This window comes from Macrotis lagotis, chromosome 1 (assembly GCF_037893015.1).
Source record: "Macrotis lagotis isolate mMagLag1 chromosome 1, bilby.v1.9.chrom.fasta, whole genome shotgun sequence".
NCBI classification, from domain to species: Eukaryota; Metazoa; Chordata; class Mammalia; order Peramelemorphia; family Peramelidae; genus Macrotis; species Macrotis lagotis.
This window is the reverse complement of record NC_133658.1, coordinates 28,282,165-28,305,890: the sequence shown is the minus strand read 5'-3', so window position 1 is coordinate 28,305,890 and position 23,726 is coordinate 28,282,165. Positions and strand designations below refer to the sequence as shown.

Here is a 23,726-nt window from a genome sequence, read left to right as displayed (position 1 = left end):
CTGGTCTGTGAATAACCAGATGCACCCCCCCTCTGCCACAGGGCTGATATGGGGGGGCCTGCTGTTCTATGGGGGCACATAGACTATGATCAGGATCTGAATGTGGTCAGAGCCCCAGAGTCCTGTTCCAGGGGCAAAGGACAGAGCTCTGCAGTTTCTCTTCACTCCCCTCCCTAGGGTCAATGGGCTCATTCCCTGGGGCCTCCTGCTTACCAGCTCTGCCTGCTTCTGTTTCCTGGATCTGGGCTGCTGAAAGACCAGGTTGCTTGCTGTGTGCCCTGATGGCTGGCTCCACATGCTCGCTCTGGCAGAGGTCCCCCCGCTGTTCCCCCACTTTGTGCCTGGTGCTCCCCTGGGTGTAACTCAGGAGACTCCCCCACTGCTGTCAGCTGCAGCTTCCAGCACCCTGGGGCTGCCTCCTGGAGGCTGAAGTTCTTTCCCTCTGGCAGGCCACCCCTCTGGCGGGCCACCCCTCCGACCCCGGGAAGCAGAGCCTTTCTGCTCTTTTCCAGGTTACCTTGAGTAGGAGAACAGCCTCACTGGGTCCCTCTGTGGGTTCTGTCTCTTGAAAATTTAGTTAGAGTCCTTAGCTTATAAGTTTTATGAGAGAGCACCTAAGACCTGATCCTTTCTTGTTGCCATCTTGGCTCCACCCCCATTCCCATTTATCAACTGTTTTTAGAGAGTGTTGGGTTTTAGAAAATACATTTCCTGATGGAAAAGGTATTTTAAGAAATTAACCTTCTCCACCCTAATGTAGGTCATACTCACATAAAAGTGCACAAGGAGAGAGGGCTGAAATTGAGAGTTATGTGGCAGTGAGGTACATCTTTAGGATTCATATGTGTCAATATGCTCAATCAAAACTGCTTGCAATGTTTGCCCTAGAAGACTTTTCTTTGGTACATTAACAGTATCTGTCACTCGTGTAAAGGGTCATAGACCTGGAAGTTGCCTCCCTCCTTCAATAACTGTTTTTCCATCTCTGTTTTGTCCACAGTTTGTCATTCTGCTACTGTGGAGATGTATTTAATCCATTCTCTGCTATCAATGGTATGGATTTCTGTAATTTGAAAAGTCTCTTTGATAGTATATTCAAGGGGGGTTAAAAATGAGAAAATGAAAGTATCTACTCCATTAGGACTCACTTCCTTCCTGTTGACTTACTTCTAAATCAATTATCAAATGTGGAGGGTTCCATTCCTACTTCTAGTCTGACCATCTGCTTGAATTCTGGACTTTGAATTGATCCACTTTTTAAAATGCTGTCCAAATCATGTATTGATACTCTCAATTAATCTACAATATTTTTCCCATGTGACATCATTTGCCTTCATCCAATGACTAAAGATTTGTACCTTCATGGTAAGGTTGTGGGAAAATTTCTTAAACTTTAATTGCTGTTGATTTCGGATTGTTTCATTTAATTGTGATGTCTAAGGCATCTTTAGATTTAATTTGTTGTTCAGGCATTTTTTCAGTTGTATCTAACCCTTTATGAGCCCATTTGGCAATTTATTAGAAAAAAACGTACTTGATTGAAGCATGTTTTCCTTCTCCAGCTCATTTTACAGCTGAGGAAATGAAATGGAAGCAAACAGGGATAAGTGACCAAGAGTCACACAACTAGAAAGTATCTGAGTCTGGATTTGAACATGATTTCTCAACTTGGTGGCAGTCTATCTATTGTTTCACCTAGAAACATAGATTTGATTTTACCAAATGTTAGATGTTATCTAGTTCAAATATTCCTCTGATAGATGAGAAAATTGTGTCCTACAGAGGTTCAGTGATTAAGGTGATAAAATCAACATGAAGAGGCAATGCTAAGAATTACATCTAAGCCATCTAACTTGAAATCTAGTATCCTTTCCATTGTTCTCCATTGTCCCATATGACATCATCTCAAGTCAGTGTAAAAACACTACATACAATTATTTATTTTGTCCCTGGGACTCTATTGAAGGTGGAGGTTAAAATGTATGATTTCTTTAATTATCCTTCATTTTTATAAGCTATGATTTTCTTACTACCTCCCTACTCCTCAGCGATTATTGCACTTTCAAAACTCTATCAACTGCCCACGTCATCCCTCCTTCCTCAGTTTATCCTTCCCACACTCATTATAGTATTTCCTTTTGTCCCAAGGTAAAATGAAGAAAATATGGTTCTTTTTTTTTTTGAATATAATTTCAGTCCTTCATGAAGATGGAAAAAAATAGAGGCTGATGCAGGCTCAAACCGGGTAACTGCATTGTATGCCATCTCTGTTTCCTTTGCATTCTATTTATCATAGCATCTCTTTTGCCTTTAGGAAATTACCCTGACTAATATTTACTTCAAGTCTCAGAGATGTTATCTGAATTGAGATAATCATTCATGAAGGGCTTTGATCTCTTGAATAGAAAAGTACTTTATATAAAGATTCTCACATCAAAAGCCCTTTCATGTTGGCTGGTGAATGCCTGGGATGCTTCAGAACTGTAGTCAATTTTGTCTTTAATAGTATTTCAGAGCATAAGCACATTGGTTGGAAATCCATTCTTCCCTTAGGATTCTTCATGGAGGCCTAGCTCTGACACTCTTCTGCTATAATATGAATAAACTTTTTTTTTAAGAAATGAGATTGTTTTGCAATTTCTTTTTCTAGCACCAAACATGCCCCCTTCAGAAGATCACAGGATTTAGAGGATAGAGGGACTGTTGAGGTCATTTCATCTGAAAAAGTCTGATCAGACTGGGTAATCTCCATAAGTAGGGCCAAATGATGACATATATAGACAGAAACAACTATAGTGGCTGATAAAACCACACACATTCTTTGAGCACAAATGGTACTGTACTAACATCCTGGGTAACTTTATAAGCTTTATTCACTGTGGACATACTTGAAAGTACATAGGATCTGTTCCTACTGTAGAGTTATAGTTGTAAAGGTGACTAAATCTAAATAAACTGATCCTAAACCACTGTAAGAACCAGTGTTCAGGAGCCACTTCGACCAGTTGGCCATCTTTATCCATATGACAGCCCCCAAGTTAAAATATATTCGTTGTATGACTGGTCCCAAAACTGGAAAAAAGATATCAATGAGTCATGAGACTGCATCACAGACAAGAATGTGACTGGGTCACATATAAATACATACATACATACATACACACACACACACACATATATATATATATATATATATATACATATATATATGTGTATATATATATATATATATATATATATATATATATATATATATTATAGCTAAGCAAGCTCCCTATATTGTTCTCTGTGTAATTTTCATTAAATCTAGAAAGGAAATTAAAAAAATAATCTTCATTCTGCAAATAAGCAAATAGAAGTCTCAGAAAGATAACTGATTTACTCAAGATCACACAAGAAATACATAGCCGAGACATAATTTCTCTGATTTAAAAAAATAAGCAAATAAAAAACTTTTCTTGAAAGACAACTGGAATTTTTAAAACTTAATCAGTGACAAGCATTTTGCAGAATCCTAGGTGTCATTTAAGCTAAAGAAGGTTAAGTGTTTGTCTTTCAAGTGACCAAAATGGTGGCAATGGGAACTGTGAGACCATGCCATGCAAGACTCAGTCAATAAAATTGGACAAATTAGGTTGAAAAATAAAGACATACAGAGGAAAGGTCATTCTAGTTTTGTTTAAATACATGAAGGGTTTTCATGTGGAAGAAGGGTTAGATCTCTCTTTGCCCCTACATTTCAAAATTAAGATCAAAGTGGAGTGGAGAATGGGTTGTTTAAGTGAGGTAGTTTTTGCAATAATGAGTTGCCTTGAAAGGACAAATGGCTTCTTTTAAAAAACAATAGATTATACACATTAACCACAGCATGGCATGATGATCAACGATGTTGGACTTGTTCATTTCAGCAATACAATAATCAAAGACAATTTTAAAAGACTTTTGATGGAAAATACCATCTACATCCAGAGAAGGAAGCTGAATTCAAATGAAGACCAAAGCTTGAATTTTTAATAGTTTTCATGTATTATGTCATTTTATTCTCTATAATCTTTTCTTTCTTCTCTTTGGTTCTAATTCTTCTTTCACAACATATTCAATATCAATCTATGTTTAGCATGGTTATAATTATAGAGCTTATATCAGATTACTTTCTGTCCGAAGAAAGGGAAAGGAAGGAGAGAGAGGGAGAAAAATGACAAGATGCCAAACCTTGGAAAATATGATTGGTAAAAACTTCCATTTCATGTAATTGAATAAACAAATAAATGAAATATTTTTAAATTTTAAAAAATGGAGAGAATTCTCTTTCTCTATTGTTTCTAATTAATGCAATAAACATTGGCAGTGAAAGTACAGTGAACTGGACTTGTGAACAAAAGGAAGAATACCAAATAGTTCTTGTCTTCAAGAAGAATATAATCCATTGGAATATCCAATATGCAATTCAATTAAATTCACTTAAAATGATATATTAAGAATCTCATGTTCTAGATACTCTGCTTGGTGCAATGTGTATGTGGAAAAATAAAATGAAATCCAAATATCTCAAGATATTGGATTTTACTGGGACAAAATATAGACAGATAAATGGATAATTGACAGATATATTTATAGATGTATATGAATAAATATATGAGTAAATATTAAATAATTTAATATGTGTTTAACAATATATGTGCTTGTCTATCCATATAGATAAGGATAATATATTACATATCAATATTTTCACTGTAAAATATAAATGCTCGGTATTCTGCACATATAAACAAACAAACAAACAAACAAACAAACAAATAAATAAATAAATGAAATTTGAAAGATAGAGAACAATTACATCTAAGGGGATCATGAAAATAATAAAGGTAAAATCACCTTGGGAAATCTTATGTACCATAAGCTTGATTCTTGGACTCTGAAATTTTGGTATTCTGTGATTTCAAATCCAATGATCAGATCCCTGTGAATATCACATTATTTCTATCCATGTAATTGGGATATTATCTGGAATGCTTTCCTTCCTTACCATACTTTCTTAAAGACTGACCTAAGCATAAACCCTTATCTGAAATATTTCCTGATCCCATTCAGCTGTGAGTGTGTCTCCTCCTCCATTGCATTCATTTTGTGTATCTCATAAATGCAAATGTTGCATTTTCTATTAGATTGTAAGCCTGTTTATGGAAGATAGACTCTGTTGCTTTTGTCTTTGGATCCCCAGCTTTTTCCACAGAATCTAGTTGGTTTATTGATCCTAATGGGCATCATTTATACCCTTCTTCATAGAAGTTGAGATGTCATCCATTTAATCAATCCGCTTTAGACACAATCAATTATTCATGAAGGTATAAAACAACCACTTTTGTGCTGTTTTGTGGGACTAAAAATACCTTCTACAAAAATTCTTCCATATTATGTTGGCGCAAGGTCCAACCTCCTCCATTAGGTTTTTATTGATCTTGGTGAAGGGACTAAAGTGTGCTTTTAAAAAGGGAAATGTGATTTGGGAAATTGTATTTCACTTGACTATTCATACTATATTAGAATGTTTCTAGAATTTGAGACTTTCATTAATGTATTTATACCCTCCACAAATTCAGATTGGAACTCATTCTTGCCTTTATTATCCTCGGTCATTGTACCAGTGATTTTACCTCCTAAGACATCTCCCAAAGATCAACCCAACTTTCTGGAATGACTATGAGAGAACACCATCGCTGCAACCATCACCACTACCACTACTACCACCTCCCAACAACAGACTTGAGCTGTCTTTGTCTAATTAAATGGCCTCATTTTCTACCATGTATTTCCTTAAAAATTCTTCTTTAGGCAATTTTTCTCATGAAAAGAACTACTGATAGTGTAATGAAGCTAATATATACAAATCCCAAATCTTTCTTCCCCTCTATTAGACTCTATAGCATGACAGCTGTCTTTGGAATCAGAGAGACCCACATCTGAAATATTCTGGGCAGGTGAAACCAAAAAAATGCTCTCTGAGTCTTAGTACTTAATATGTCCATTGAGTTCTCTATAAAAATTTCTATGATCCCATTGACTTCCATGAGATTTCAATCCTTTGGTGTTTTCAATCCTTCAGGATTCATGGCCTCAAAGTCTAAAAAAAGTGTTTTTTCTAACAGACACTACTTTTTTTTATCAGGGAAAACACTATCATGGATGCATTATATGTATAAAATATACCATACACATATACATCACACCTTGAATATGATTTTGTGCAACTTGTGATATATATATATATATATATATATATATATATATATATATACGTATATATATACATATATATATATATATATATATATATATATATATATATATATATATATGAATTCTCAGCTCCTTTACTCCTTTACACTGGTAGTCTTTGGAGTCTGTAATAATTTCCCTCCTTGGGGCGGCTAGGTGGTACAGTGGATAAAGCACCGGCCTTGGAGTCAGGAGTACCTGGGTTCAAATCCGGTCTCAGACATTTAATAATTACCTAGTTGTGCGGCCTTGGGCAAGCCACTTAACCCCATCTGCCTTGCAAAAATATAAAAAAAAATAAAAATAATAAAAATAACTTCCCTCCTTATCTCTGCTTTGAATGTTATTTAGTATCTATCAACCTACAAATAAAGTGCCTCTTCCTACAGGAAGCCTTTCCTGCTTCCAGCAATTATCTGTATATTGTATTATTTTGAAATTACTTTTCATATATTTACATAGTTATTCAATTTTGTAAATTGGGGGGTGACATGATAATAAATAATATTCACTTGCATTTATATAGGATTTTAGATTTGCAAAGCATCTTACAAATATTATCTGATTTGTACATCAAAACAACCCTAGGATAGAGATCCCATTTTGTATATGAGGAAATTGAGTCTGAGGGTAGTTAAATGACTTGGAGAGGGTCATATAACTATTTAGGTTATAAGGGTTCTTCCTGATTCCAAGTCCCAGGTTTTATTCACCAGTTAACTATTGGAGAGAATAAAGAGGGTAGCAAAAAATGATCTCTATTCAATTCCTGTCACTGATATATACTACTCATTTGACTGGGCAAGTAACTTCATCTTTCCATATTCAAGGCAACTTTTCAAGTGTTTAAGCATTATATATGGTGACTTGAATTTGAAGGAGTAAACACCTGAAATTTCACCTATAACAATGAAATTACCTGAATGGCTTGGTGACACAGTGGAAAGAGTGTTGGACCTGATGTCCAGAAGATCCTGGTTCAAATCCGTAGACACTTATTTACTGAGTGACCCTGTTTGCCTCAGTTTCCTTATCTTTAAAATGAAGTAGAGAAGGACATGGAAAATCATTTCAGCATCTCTGTCATGAAATCCCTATGGATGACCACAAAGAGTCAGACATATCTGAATATGATATGACAAGTACAACATTCCTCCCACATGTTTGGTTTTACTTGTATTGCCACATGTTTCATCTGAGTCTAATATACCCTCCTTAAAGGCTGAAGCTGTTTTTCTTGGATTGGTTCTCATATCTACTGCAATGTCTAGGCATTTAATCAATACATATTTTATTGAATTAAATTGAAGACCCAGGAGGGTGATCAAAATGGACCAAACTAACTTGTCACTTTATGAATTGAAGTCAACTGTGCCTGGTTGGCCATAACCTTCACTGGTTGGTGACTCCTATTCTACAATATGGAGTATATATGGTCACTTGAATTTGAAGAAGGAGTAAACACCCAGCAGATAAAACCAAAGACCTCTCTCACTCAATACCTGGATTTATTTTGATAGGGTGTATGTTTGTGTGTGTGTGTGTGTGTGTGTGTGTGTGTGTGTGTGTGTGTGTGTGTAGGGAAGTAGATGTTTAATGCTTCAAGGATTTTTCAGAGGAGGAAGAAGACTCTGCTTAGGTAAATAGCAGCTACAAATCAATCTGTATTATAGGTAGCATTGAAAAAGTCATTGTCTCTTTCATAAGGGAAGCCTAATTACTACTTTAATGGGGACTCATTTACAATACTCACAGAGACCCATCTACTTAGACAGCACTATGATAGTTGTATCTATCACAAGAGATTGTACCCAAGTTTGAGGAAAAAGATGAGGACCGATTTTGAATCATATTCTAATTACTTCAAGATTCAAAGTCTTTTTTTTTTTAAGATTCTTTAACGTGTGCACTTTTATTTGAACTGGTCTTAAAGTCAGTGTACAGGTAAAGCTCCTCCCCTCCCCCAAGTACTAGCACCAATCTTATTAAACTCCTGGGGAGACTGCAAAAAAAGTCTTCATTCACATCTATGTTGAGGGTAGGGAGGGATTTTAGGGGGCCATCCATGATGTTTGACAATTAAAAAAAAAGTAACAAGTATTAAGGCGGAAGATACAAAAAATTTTTTTAAAGGATTACATTAATTTACATGAAAAGCAATACTACTACCTTCCCCCCTCCCCCCTCCCCTTCTGTATGTTTTAAGTAGCTCCTTTTCTCTAAAGAGTAGGATAGCCACCTTCATAGAGGCAAGTAACTCTGTCACAATGCATTATACAATTATTTGGAATGACTTAAAAAAATGTACAGTGTCCTGAAGATGCACTGTAGAACTTTGGGGATGTTTGCCTCCAACATACTTAGACTGCTCATCACCTTCACCATTCCAGTTTTTAAATCCTGAGTCAAGCGCCAAAAAAAAACACATACAAAAAAAAAAAACAAATAAAGCCATGCCAATCTCATCTCCTTTTTTTGGGCCATTATCACACCCTTTTGACAAAAAAATAACCAAAACAACCAAAAACAAACACAAACAGTCCATTTAGAAGCATTTGTGGTGGACAATGGAAGACCCAGATTCATCATACTCCTGCTTGCTGATCCACATCTGCTGGAAGGTAGAAAGAGATGCCAGGATGGAGCCTCCAATCCAGACAGAGTATTTGTGCTCAGGTGGGGCAATGATCTTGATTTTCATTGTGCTGGGGGCTAGGGCTGTAATCTCCTTTTGCATCCTGTCAGCAATGCCTGGGTACATGGTGGTACCACCAGACAATACAGTATTGGCATACAGATCCTTATGGATGTCAACATCACACCTCATGATGGAGTTGAAGGTAGTTTCATAAATTCCACAGGATTCCATACCTAAGAAAGAAGGTTGGAAGAGAGCTTCTGGGCATCAGAACCTCTCATTGCCAATATTGATAACCTGCCCATCAGGGAGCTCATAGCTCTTTTCCAGAGAGGAGCTGGAGGCAGCGGTGGCCATCTCCTGCTTGAAGTCTAGGGTGACATAGCACAGCTTCTCCTTGATGTCATGCACGATTTCCCTCTCAGCTGTGGTAGTGAAACTGTACCCTCTCTCAGTCAGAACCTTCATGAGGTAGTCAGTCAGATCATGGCCAGCCAGATCTAGATGGAGGATGGCATGAGGAAGGGCATAACCTTCATAGATAGGCACAGTGTGGGTCACACCATCACCGGAGTCCATCATAATACCAGTGGTACGACCAGAGGCATATAGGGACAGCACAGCCTGGACAGCAATGTACATAGCTGGGGTGTTGAAGGTCTGAAACGTAATCTGAGTCATCTTTTCTCTGTTGGCTTCGGGGTTCAGGGGAGCTTCTGTGAGCAGCACAGGGTGCTCTTCAGGGGCCACACGGAGCTCATTGTAGAAAGTATGATGCCAGATTTTCTCCATGTCATCCCAGTTGGTGACAATACCATGTTCAATGGAGTCTTTCAGAGTCAGAATACCTCTCTTGCTCTGAGCTTCATCTCCCACGTAGCTGTCTTTCTGGCCCATACCCACCATCACACCCCGATGTCTTGGGCGGCCAACAATGGAAGGGAAGACGGCCCGAGGGGCATCATCTCCTGCAAAGCCAGCTTTGCACATGCCAGAGCCATTGTCAACCACGAGAGCAGCAATATCATCTTCCATGGTGAACTCGGTGGTGGCAAGTCTAAACCCTTAGGAGAGAGAGACAGGCGGTGTTGCCGCACCTGGAGGCAGGGGAGGCAAGTGCATGCCGGGCGGAAGAGCTCACAGCTTCAAAGTCTTGTTATTTCATCAATGCCCTCATTCCCTCCATTTCCACATGTCACAGACCCTTTTGGCTTAATGGATGGTGTTAGAGAATCGCTACGTCAGTACACACATCACCCTGTGGCCAATAAATCTCAAAACCACAATTTACTTGAGAATTGGGAAAAGTCCTTTTCATCATTTCCTCCCTTACAGAATTAAGTGTGGTAAAACATAACCATCCATTATGTATAAGGTCTTTGTGTATATGTTGGAATAAAAAGATGACAAATGGTACAGTCCCTGCCCTAAGGGAGATTGTAATCAACACAGGTTGAAAAGTGGGATAGGAACTTGTGTACAAACAAGGACAAAGACAAACACTATGAAAAAAGGCAGGGAAAGGTTCTTAAGATGTTCTCTTTGTAACTACTGAGAGGGAAAGAACAGTTTGGAAATTTAATAAAGAATAATAAAAACTAAGGGTGGGTAGGTCCTCAATAACCAGCTTAAACCAAGTCAGGGCTGAACAAGAATCCTCTCTAGGATCCCCAAGACAAATGACAGACTATAATAAGCAAATTCTATTTTTCACCTCCATGAACAATAATGCTCTCTTTGAAATTCATGGTCAGCACTGGGTATCATCAAACCATGAGCGGGGGGCACTGTTAAACTATGGAATGCACTGTCTTAGGCAGAGTGGAAAGTACAAAGATGATTAAGCCTAGACTACAATCTAATCAGTAAGATGTGACAGGATACACATCCTGCAAAATTATTACAACATGTGTTCCATTCATTGCCAAATCTTACCTTTTTAGTGATGGCATTCTCTGATTTATACAGTTCTTTAAGATTTTCAAACTACTGACATAGTTCCTTCATTTGAAACTTGTCTTTCTCTTGGGCAATAGGTTCTATCATGCACATTTTACAGGTGAAAAAACTGAGGAAAGAAATAAATAAATACATTACACAAAACTAATAAGTAAATGAGCCAGATGTTAGTTTCAGATTTTCCTGACTTTAGATCTACTCTTCTTCCATTGCCACTTAGCTTTCTCTTTTTCTCCATTAAGAATTTATCATATCTTGCCTGATTATTGCAATAGCTCTCAAATTGCTATATAATCTCCCTTAGCAAGTTTACCTCAGTTTCTTCATCTGTAAAAATTACATTAATAATAGTATTTGCCTCCTAGGGTTGTTGTGATTATAAAAAAGACATATTACATGCCCGTGATTATATAGTTGTCATATATTTTTATCACTCTATATAATTGTCATATATTTTCTACAGTTGTCTGACAATGTAATTTTCCCAAAGTATAGCTTTGATTATCTCTTTCTCTGCACATCCCTGATCATTGAACTGTCATGGATCTCTATTACCTAAGGATCAAAGACAAAGTCCTCTATTTGTTATTGGCATCTCTTCATGATCTGGTCCTTTCCTCTCCATCTGAATATAATATTTCTTAACTTCATTTGATGTATTTTGTGGCATAGCTCCACTGGTCCACTTGCTATTCCTTGAAGAGGACTCTCCAAATATCTTTCTATTGTTTTGCTACCTGGAATCCCATCATCCCTCACTACCACAGCTTAATTTCTCTTATTTCCTTCAAAACATAGCTGTCTACTTCAGGACAGTCTTCCTAGTCCCTCAGGAATTTTCTACTTTCAGATTTCTAACTACACTATATTTTTGTATGGATATAGATATTGTCAAGTTATTCTCTTCATTATAATATTTGTTTGTGACAGTAGGGTCAGTTTTTTCCCTTTTTCTATAGAAGGTTATTAATAAATAATTTTTCATTAATTGCTTAAATATTATAAGTGAATAGGGACAAAATAAGAAAAAATTTCTAAAAGGAATTTTCATGCCTTTTTTCCTTTTCCAGTAGAGAATGCAAGATCCTTGGAGAAAAATGTGTAATCTATTTTCTTTGTATCACCAGTATGAAACAATCACAGTGTCAGAAGCCCAGGAAAGGTTTAATAGAGTTTTTTTTAATTAAATAAACGAATTAAAACTATAGGGAGGGGTGGCTAGGTGGTGCAGTGGATAGAGCACTGGCCTTGGAGTCAGGTGTACCTCAGTTCAAATCTGGCCTCAGACAGCTGTGTGGCCTTGGGCAAGCCACTTAACCCCATTGCCTTGCAAAAACTATAGGGAGATTATTTCCAGCTGAAGAAGTCAGGGAAGAATATATAGCAACTGACCATCTAAACTGGACTGAAAGATAAGAAAACATGTATGTATCTGGGGAGATGGCATTAGGAGGACATTTGTAGGCATGGGAAAGGCATGAGAGAAAAAGAGATATATAGGAAAGGGAGGGAAGAAATGCGTATAAACATGCTGTGAGAAAGACATGATACCCAAGGGAAATAAGATGAAATAAGACTGAAGAGAAACTTGCAACTAGCCTCTGGAGGTATTTTACTCTAGGAGCCCAGATTTAGACCTTGATGATGACTCATCTCAACATTTTTACATCTTAACATTTTACAGAAAAGATTTTGAATGTAGTTGATCATGAAAGGCAATTAGATTAGGAAAATTAGCAATATTATGAATGATGGTTTGGAGGTGGAAAAAAAGGTACAATACAGATTGTAGTACCAGTTAGATTAAGATATTTTAATCAATAAGTAATGAAAAAAAAGTAATGAGGACCTGAATTAATAGAATAGTGGTAATGGGAATGGTAAATGAGCAATAGGGGAGAGATATATCACAGCCTAGAGGTAGAATAATCAGAATTTTTTTTGAAATATGACAAGGAATTGCTGCTGAGAGTGAGTCTTGCTCTTCTTTTAAGATGTTGCTTAAGTTTCATCATCTGTATCAAGGTTTGCCTAGTTCCCTCACTATTAATAATCTCACTTGCAAACTTCCCTTTATTTATCTACTTTGTAAATATTTGTATTTATTCACTTTATAATCAACCTTGCTCTGTGTGTGTGTGTATGTGTGTGTGTATGTGTGTTTCTGTTTAAGTCTCTATATACATATTGATATATGCACATATATATATATTTATACATATATGATTGAGTAAATATATGAATTTATATAAATGAATTTATATGCACAAATCCATGTTATTATTTTATTTGTGTAATGACTAACAAAATATCTGGCACTTAGTACTTTATAAATTATTATTAATTAATTCATTAATTGATTGATTTATGCTTAGAAGTAGACTACGAACTAAAAGGTAATTGTACTAACAGAAATAGAAAAGTTGTGATAAAATGCTTCTTTTTTTGGGGGGGGAAGAATATATTGTGAGGCCTGTTAAACATGAAGTCTCTCTTCCTCCCTGCTACTTCAAAGCTCTAGGATTCTGGGGAAATTTTTTTGTTTTGTTTTTCTCTCTGGCCTTCAGTTTCCTCTTTAGTAATTAGAGTTGTTGAGCTCTGTGTCCATTGCAGAAATGAATTTATAAGTCTACTCCTTGGACTTCTATTCTTCTGAAATTCTCCAGGCAGAAGCGAACCAAGGAAAGTTTGGATCTGCCTATAAATCTCTCACTTACTGAGTTCTGCTTCTTAAATGAGTTCTTTGTTGACCTCATAGAGCTCCACTTCCTCTCACTGTTTTTAAAAACTTAATTCAGAACTTTGATTTTCATTTCTACCCATAAGTTGGGTAAAAAATTATATATATATATATATATATATATATATATATATATATAATATATGTATACACACACGTATATATATATATATATATATATATATATATGTATGTATGTATCAAATACTGCATTTGACTGTGACCCTGACCCTAGAGTTGAGTTAAGATTGTATTTGAGATTCCTACCATTTCTTAAATACCTGTATGATTCTGTCTCTCAGTATCCTATGATATTCTCCTTTTGCTCCTAAGTAGATTCCTAGTCTTCTATCTTAATTCAATTGCAAAAAAAGGTTTATTGGGCACCTACCATATACAAGAATACTACTAATAATAATAATGAAACAAATCAAACTGACATAATCTTTGCATTTTGAGTTAAATTTTTCTTACCATAACCTTATGATGTTTATAGTGGAAGGTTCCACATCCCTATTTTTTAAATGAAAGCATTAAGATTCAGTTATTTCTTCCTGTTAAATGCAGATCCAGGACTAGAACCCAAGTCTTCAGGCTTCCATTTATGTGCCATTTTCTTATATCTAATTTTATTTCTCTCCACATTGTTATAGTAGAAGTCAGGAAATCTGTGCTGCCAAGACCCATTCTATCACTGTGTAACTATATTAATGTAGACTAACTGCTTCCTCTCTCGAAACCTGTTTTTATCAACTTTAAAATGAGATTATAGTGCTCTCCACCCACCAACATCACCTTGCTTTTTCTATTATTTTGAAGCAAGGAAACAGTTCGGCAAAATGGGTAGAGATAATGCTACAGCAAGATCTGTGTTTGAATGAACCATTTACAAATAGGGACTGAGTCACCCAGAACAAGTCACTTAAAATCTCATTTCTCTGAACCAAGGCAACTCATTAACACTATAACTCCTAAAGACCAATCTGTGTCATTAGAGAGCTTTTGGACACCGAGACTTCTTCAGTAAATGAAGTCACAGCTCTGTACCATAATAGAAAAACATGTACAAAGTGAATAACTAGACCTGTATGAGTCTATATGCACAAATATGCACATGCCTACATGTATGTATGTGTGTGGCTGTGCATGAAACATTTATTGAGCTCATAAGAGAGATACCACTTCTAGAAAATGTCAGTTTCACATCAAATGGGAAGGTCGTCTGATCATAAAGGAGAATTTTTATGGTTTCCACAGACAAAATCTTATTCATTGCTGATGATAAGCAATTTGACAGAACCAAGGATGTCAGTGATGAGACTCTCTCTTTTTTGAAGTCTTCAAAAGATGTGATGGCAACCCCTGTTGCTGGAGTTGTCAGACTGATTCTGTACTGGGATTTTATCCCACAGTGATTACTTCTAGACACTGCAGGAAATGTTACTGTTCCTAAAGTTTTAAGCTATCTCCCTAAGGGTCTTAGGTAAAAGGCTAATCAAGATGGTGGTCATGGTGATTTAACTGACTTGAAGAAGCTTCCTTCCATATCCCCTTGAAGGTGCCTTGCTGTTTCAAATAGACTTGTAAGTTCTGCCCAAATACTGTGCATACACACACACACACACACACACACACACACACACACACACACACATGCACATGCACACGCACACATATATGCATATCATATATGTATATATGAATATCATACATATGACTATTTATAAACAGATTATATATTACATATTTTATATTATATGCAATCATATTTTATATTATCATATATTTTATATAAACATATATAATAAACAGTTCTATATTTGGGCAATTTGCATGCATGCAGCACACTGATACATTATATACACACATACACATATATATTTATGAATTTTATAAACTTATGTGTATCCTAATTTCTAATTATAGAATAAATTTGGTCTATTTTACTAATTTATCTCTAAATACTCTTTTTCACAATACTGATATTTCCATTCCCATTCCTTAAAATCCCCTTATTTTCCCAACATATATAGTTCTGTAGCTAGGATCAACACTATTCTCTCCCTTTCCCTAACCTATTTCAGTCTAAAGTAGGTGCCTTTTTTCTCTTGTTCACATGTTTTTGAGTATTTCTCATTGATTTTTCTCAGCCTCAACTTCTGAGTTGTCCAATCATAGTGCCAATGAAAAGCTTTCAAAGTCTGAAAGTTCATTAACTCTAGGCATCACAGGGACAGAGCATATCACTGTCCTTTCATCATTTTCTTTGGAGCCATTCACTTGCATCTTCTATTCCTCATTACTCCTTATTTCACAGATCTACAGCATCAAATGAGAAATTCTAGAAACCCTGCACAACACAGGGTTTGGCAACCCACAAGAGAGCTCATCTTTTCCTGCACTCACTGTAGCATAGGTGATGGATGGCAGGAAGGAAATTTCCTCTCTGCTTAAATACAATGAGAGTTGCATTTACAGTGAATGCCCTTGAGCTTCTGGCCCAAACAATGGCAGAAAAATAATTAAACAATAATTTTAAAATGCATTACTAAGCCTATTAAATACTTGCCGAATTTCCCAAAGATATTAAAAAACCAGAGTATTTCATGAACATTAAAGATAACATCTCTGCCTCAGGAAAAGGAAACTAAAGCCAAAGGACTATTAAAATGCAGAAAGTCAGAGAAGTTGTGTAAGGAATGCTGTTATGTATATGGAAGCAGTAGAACAATGAATTTAAGATTAGAGACCCTGGATTCAATTTCTATCTCTGACGCAGTCAAAATCACAAATTTTGATCCAGAAGAAATCTGAGAATTTGAGTGCCATATTCTTATTTGACATATTTTGTAACTGAGGCTGAAAGAGATTAAGCTACTTAAATTGACAGGGTCATGCAATTAGGAAGTGTCAATTTTTGTGAGTTCAATCAATCCAATAGATCATAATCTATTCTCTCTGCAACAATGTTCAAATGAACCCTCACTTGCCTTAGTTTCTCTATTTGTAAAATGAAGGAATCCAAGTAGATGACTACTAAAGTTCTTGAGTCTTGATCTATAATCCTCTGATTCATTGAATTATAATGTCTTTAGGGAATGAGACTAGAACTTTGATAGGGAAAGGATTAGATCTAGGATATTATTAATTTTAAAAAACTCCTCTTATAGAAAACTCTTTCTACCAAATGAGATAAATGAAAAGTTTGACAAACATATTTTCTGGGTAATTAATAATCAAGTTATTAACCAAGGTGGCAAAGAATTAATAAAACAAGGAAAGAGTTACTTTTGGAAACCAAGGGCTAAACTTGGGGGTTGCTGGATCTTTAAATACCCTTGCAAAATGGTTGTTTCTGAAAGGCAGAAATCAAGTCTGATTGGTTAATGAATTAATGAGAGAATCAATATTATAATAAGAGGATATAACTTTAATTATGACACTAATAGACAAAAATATTCCTCTTTCTTCAGAACATCACAGACTTGTGTGATCAAGTCTCTCCTCCTTCCAGTCTTTCTTGAATAGAGAAATGATGGTTCTATGGCATCAGGGAGGTGTTGTTATGACATGAAAGTGAATTGCTTTTGAATAAGTTGGGAGCTTTCCTAAGTCACCAGTCTCATTTTGTCCTCTGGAGACATCTGGGTTAAGTGACTAGATATAGACCAGAAGGACTGGAGATGTGAGATAATAGGGGTGAGATGACTTGCCCAGGATCACATGGCTAGTACATGTCAAGAGTCAGAAGCTGGGGTGGAAGTTTCTGATTCCAGAACTGGTACTCTATCCCCTGCACCACCAATGGTGATTACATATGAATTACACCTATCTTTAGAATGCACAAATCTTTTAAAATAGGTCAAGTAATACAGAATTGATTGAATAATCAAATAGATTAATCATGCCTCTAGACTAGGGGCAGGAACATCCAATCATTTTATTTGATTCTGTCAAGGCAACTGCAGGTGGGACTCAAAATTCTGTAAATCTAGGAACTTTTTACGGGTGAATTTTTGTAATAAAAAGAGGTGCAAAAATTTTGATGGAAAAATTTTAAGTGACATACAAGTTAAGAGATTATAGTAATTTATAATGAGCATTATGCCCTATGAGCTGATGAATTTTTCACCAGGAATACAGGACTGATTAAATATTAGGGATAATAGGCATATCAGAATAATTGACCATATCAAAACTAAAACTAACAGAAATCATGTGATTATATTAATACATGAAGAAAAATAAACTTTGACAAAACACAGAATCCATTCTTTTCAAAAATCACTGGAGAGTATAGGAATAAATGAGTTTTCTTTAAAATGGTAAAGTGTATATTGAAAATCATCAGCAAGCATAATATGTAATGGGGACAAATTAGAAGCATTCCCAATATCAGGAATGAAACAAGGATACCCATTACTTTCACTTTTATTAATATTGTATTAGGAATGTTAACTTTAAGAATAAGAGAAGAAAAAGAAATTGTAGTAGCTAAGGAGGAAGCAAAGCAATCACTATTTATAGCTGATATCCTTGCAGATATTACAGAATCCTAGAAAATCAACTAAAAACCTATTTGAAATCATTCATACTTTAAACAAAACTTCAGCATATAAATTAAGCCCAAATAAATCATCAGCCTTTCTATATATTATCAACAAAGTCCAGCAAGAAAGAATGGGAAGAGAAATTCCATTTAAAGTAACTATAGACAATAAAAAATACTTGGGAGTCCACCTGGACTCCCAGGAACTATATGATCACAATTACACAACACTTCAAATAAATAAATTCAGATCTAAAAAATTGAAAAAATCATTTATTCATACTTAGAATGAACTAATATATTAAAAATGACAGTTCAACAAAATTAATCTATTATTCAGTGCTATACCAATCAAATGAACAAAAATATTTTTTCAATTGCTATTTTATTTTATTTTTCCCATTTATACATTATGGAAGTTTTTCAACATTCATACATATTCATAAGCATATTTTAATTTACATAATTTCCTTACACCAACTCTTCTCACTCCTTCCTCTTCAGTGTCCAATAGTCAAGTAAATATTGTACATATACATTTGTATTTAATGTATATAGACGTCAATCTTTTTCAGTATGATGAATTAGGATTAAGGAAAAAGAAATACATGAGAGAAATTTCAAAATAGTGAATGTAGTGTTCATTCAGATTCTATTGGGGTATTTTGGTTTGGTTTTGCTATGGTTGGTTTTTCTTCCTCTGGATGGGAATAACATTGCTCACCGTTGATGTCTTATGGCTGTCCTACCTCTCTAAACTACTGAGAGGAGCTTCATCTATACAGGGTGATTATGCTCTTAATATGTTCAATATTCTATAGGTTTTAATCTCTTCACTCAGCATCAATTCCTGTAATTCATTCCATGCTTTTCTATAATTTAAACATTCATGGTTTCTTATAAAACAATAGCATTCCATTACTTCATTCCTCAATTGATGGGCATCCCCTCAAATTCCAATTCTTTGTCACTACAAGGAGTGTTACTATGAATATTTTGGAACATGTTGAATTTTTCCATTTTTTATGATTTATTCTGGACATAGGCTTAGTGTTGGTATTGTTTGTTCAAAGTCTATAATCAGTTTTATGATTCTTCAGGCTGTATTGCTCTACAGGATGGTTGACACAGTTAGGGTGCATTAATGTCCAAAATCCTCCCCTTTCAATATTGTTTTCCTTTTTTTTTGTCATCTTAGTCAATTTGATAGGTATAAGGTAGAACATCATAAGTTATATTGCTTTGTATTTCTCTAATCAGTAAGGATTTGGAGCATTTTATATGACTATATATAAATTTAATTTCTTCATTTGAAAATTAGCTGTTCATATTTTTTGACCATTTTTCAATTGGGAAATGACTTGCAACCTTAAAAATTTCATGCAATTCTCTAAATATTTTAGAAATGAGACCTTTATGAGACCCTAACTGTGAAAATTGTTTCCCAGTTTTCTGTTTACCTTTAAATTTTGGCAGCATTGGTTTTATTGTTGTAACAACTTTTTTTTTAATTTAACAGTTGAGATTATCCATTTCACAATTTATAATGTACTCTAATTCTTACTCGGTCATAAATGTCTCCCTTTCCATAAATCTGACAGAAAATTTCTTGTTCTGTTAATTGGTCTATGATTTTGCATTTTATGTCTAAATCCTGTACCCATATTTTTAAGAACAGCTTAAATTTTAATTCACAGGTTTCTACAAAAGTTCACAAGTTATAAAGTTCACACATTAGATTCTTTGGAGAAGCAGCAAGATATTGAAGATTTTTTTTCTTTCAAATGTTATTTTACTTTAATTTTAAAATTACATGTTATAAAAGTTTTTCAACATTCATCCATATGCAGATGCATATTTTTAATTTACATAATTTCCTCACACTATCCTTTCCCACTCGCTTCCCCTCAGTGTTAAACACTCAGGTGAAAATTGTACATACACATTGTGTTTAATGTGTTTACAGATTAGTCATTTTTGGTTTGAGGACTTTGACTTAAGGGAAAATAAAGGAAACTATGAGAAAAGAAAGGCATTCAAAAATGACATTAAAAAAAGCCAATGTGGTGTTCATTCAGATTATGCATTTTTTATTTTTTATTTTGTTTCCTTTTTCTTCCTCCGGATGGGGAGTGCATTGTCCATATCTGGTCTCCATGGATTCTCCTAGCTCTCCGAACTGGGAGCAGCTGTATCTAACAAGGTTGATTATCTCACAATTTTGTTTTAATATGCACAGTGTTCTCTTGGTTCTGCTCCCTTCACTCAATTTCAGTTCCTGTAATTCATTCCATGCTTCTAGAGACTCAGCGCATTTATGGTTTTGTATAGAACAAGAGTATTCACAACATCCATGTACCATATCTTGTTCAGCCATTCTCCAATTCATGGGCATCCTCTCAATTTCCAATTCTTTGCTACTACAAAAAAAGCTAGATTATTTTGGAACATGTAGGACTTTTCACATTTTTAAAATTGCTTCTGGGTATAGGCCTGGTATTGGAACTGCTGGAACAAAGTATATCAATCAGTTTTATTGCTTTTGGAGCATAGCTCCATATTGCTCTCCAGAAGGGTTGAAATAGTTCACAACTCCACCAAAAATGTACTAATATCTCAATCTTGCTACAATCTCTTCAACTTTTATTTTTTCCCCTTTTGTCATTTTAGCCAGTCTGATAGGTGTGAGGTGATGCTTCCGAGTTTTTATTTACAATTCTCTAAACAGTAATGATTTAGTGAATTTTTTCATATGAATATATATCACTTTGATTTCTTCATTTGAACATAGTGTGCCCATATCTTTTGACCATTTATCAATTAGGGAATAGTTCATAACCTTATAAATTTCATAGCAATTCTCTATATATTTTAGAAATGAAACCTTTATCAGAACCTATTGCTTTGAAAATTTATGTTTTCCTTTCCTTTCCTTTATGTTTTCCTACTAATTTTGGCAGCATAATTTTATTAGTACAAAAACTTTTCGATTTAATATAGTTATAATCATCCATTATGCAATTTATAATATACTCTATTTCTTACTTGCCCATAAATTTCTCTCCTTTCTATAGATCTGACAAATAGAATACTTCTAGATCTGTTAATTGATCTATGATTTCTCACGTTATGTCTATATCCTTTAACCATATTTTATCTTATTTTGGTATAGGATGTGAGATGTGAGTCTATGCCTAGATTTTATCATATAATTTTTCTTTGCTCCCAACACTTCTAAAACACATTTTTATAAAGCTAAAAGAATTGTAACCAAATTCATCTGTATGAATAAAGGATCAAGAATGTCAAGAAATTAATGAAAAAAATGCAAAAGAAGGTGGTTCAGCTTTACCAGATCTAAAAACAATATTATAAAGAAGCAGTTATCAAACCTATTTAGTATTAACTGAGAAATAGAGTGGTGGATCAGTGGAATACATTAGTTACAAGAGAAATGGTAGTAAATGTCTCTAGTAATGTACTATTTGATAAACCAAAAATTTAAGTTCCTAAGGTAAGAAGTCATAATTTGAATAAAGCAGCTAGAAAAACTGGAAAATAGTCTGGCAGGAATTAGACCCAGAATAACGTTCAAAATTGGTATAGGATTTAAAACTATAGGGAGACATCATAAGCTAAATAGGATAACAATGAATTTTTTGTTCTATCAGATCAATGTATGCCCAACCAAGAGATAGAGAACATTATAAAATGAGAAATGGATAATTTTGATTATTTCATATTAAAAAAAGTTTTTGCACAAACCAAATCAATGCAATCAAGAATATAAATAATGTAGAAAGCTGGGAAACATCATTTATAGCCAACATTCCTAATTATGGATTCATTTAAAAAATATTTAGAGAACTGAGTCAAATTCGAAAGACTAGAAGTAATTCCCCAATTGATAAATGGTCAATGTTGTGAACAGGCAATTTTTAAATGTAGACATTAAACTAGCAATAGTCATTATTGATTAGAGATATGCAAATCAAAACTACTCTATTGAACCATCTCAAACCTATTACATTGGCTAATATCACAAAAAATGGAAACTGATAAATGCTGGAGGAGACATGGGAAAATTGGGGCACTAATTCATTGTAGATGGAGTTGTGAAGTGTTCCAACTCTTCTGAAGAGTGATTTGGAACTATACCCAAAGGGTTATTAAACTTAACATACCCTTTGACACAGCAATACTACTACTACTACTACTACTACTACTACTACTACTACTAATTCTGTATCCTAAAGAGGTCATATAAACAGGAAAAGGCCACACGTGCATCTAATAACTCTTTCTGTAATGGAATAAGAATTGGAAATTGAAGGGATACCCATAAATTGGACAATAGCCGAACAAGTTATAGTATTTGATTGTGATGAATACTATTCTTCCATTAGAGATCATAACCAGGCTGATTCCAGGAGAAAAAAAAGAAAACAAACTGGAAAATCTTACATGAATTATTAAGTATTGAAGTCAGCAGAATCAGGAGATTATTGTACAACTTAAAAGCAACATTATTTGATATCTTATATGATTAATTTTGTGCTTCTCATCAATAAAGTGATTAAGACTTGTGATGGAAAATACGACCTGCCTCCAGCGAAAGAACTATGAATCCTGAATTCAGAAAAAATGCATTCTATTTTTACTTTTTAAAAATATGTTGCATATTTTCCTTTCTCAATTTTACTCTGATTATTCTATTTCAATGTTTTTAATATGGAAGCATATTTAACATGATTATATATGCATAACCCACATTAGATTGCTTACTCTTGTGGAAAGAAAGAAAGGAGAGAGGGAGAAAAAAAAGTGGAACTCAAAATCTCACAAAAAATATTGAGGGGTGGCTAGGTTGCGCAGTGGATAGAGCGCTGGCCCTGGAGTCAGGAGGACCTTAGTTCAAAACCAGCCTCAGATACTTAATAATTTTCTAGCTGTGTGGCCTTGGGCAAGCCACTTAACTCCATTTGCCTTGTAAAATCCTAAAAAAAAAATAAATGTTGAAAAGAATCTTTAATGTAATTGAAAAAATAAAGTTAAAATAAAAAATAATGAAGGTGGTTTCACTAAGAAAAATAAAAATCCCCTAAAACAGAAGATTTATATGAATTGATATAAAGCAAAGGGAGTGAAACCAGGACAACAGTAAACAAAGCATCACTGTAAAGATAATCATTCATGAAACATATAGAAACCCAGATTAATACAGATACATTATGACTCCAATGGATTCCTGATAAACCATTCTAATCAGTTTAATACAGAAAATAGGTAGACTCAAATTACAGAATAAAACATTTTTATTTTATTTTCTTACCAATTCCTAACCTTCGATGCCACCTTCCACCAGCCATGTTTGCTATTATTTATAACTTAATAAATGGAATGAGAGAAAATCATAAAATCATGGTGACTGCATTCACTATATATCTGTTATTGGAAGCTCAACTTTTCCCTCACTGAAGCAAATCAATAATTTATAATTACCTAATCAATTTGCTCAACACAACTGCTACTCCAAACCTTTTCATCTTTCCTCAAACCTTTCA

At 34.7% G+C, this 23,726-nt stretch overlaps 1 pseudogene; it reads right to left on the bottom strand.

Annotated features, from left to right (window-relative positions):
- Positions 1–8,710: 8,710 nt before the first annotated feature.
- LOC141512950 (actin, cytoplasmic 1 pseudogene) lies at positions 8,711–9,949 on the bottom strand (annotated as a pseudogene).
- Positions 9,950–23,726: the final 13,777 nt, after the last annotated feature.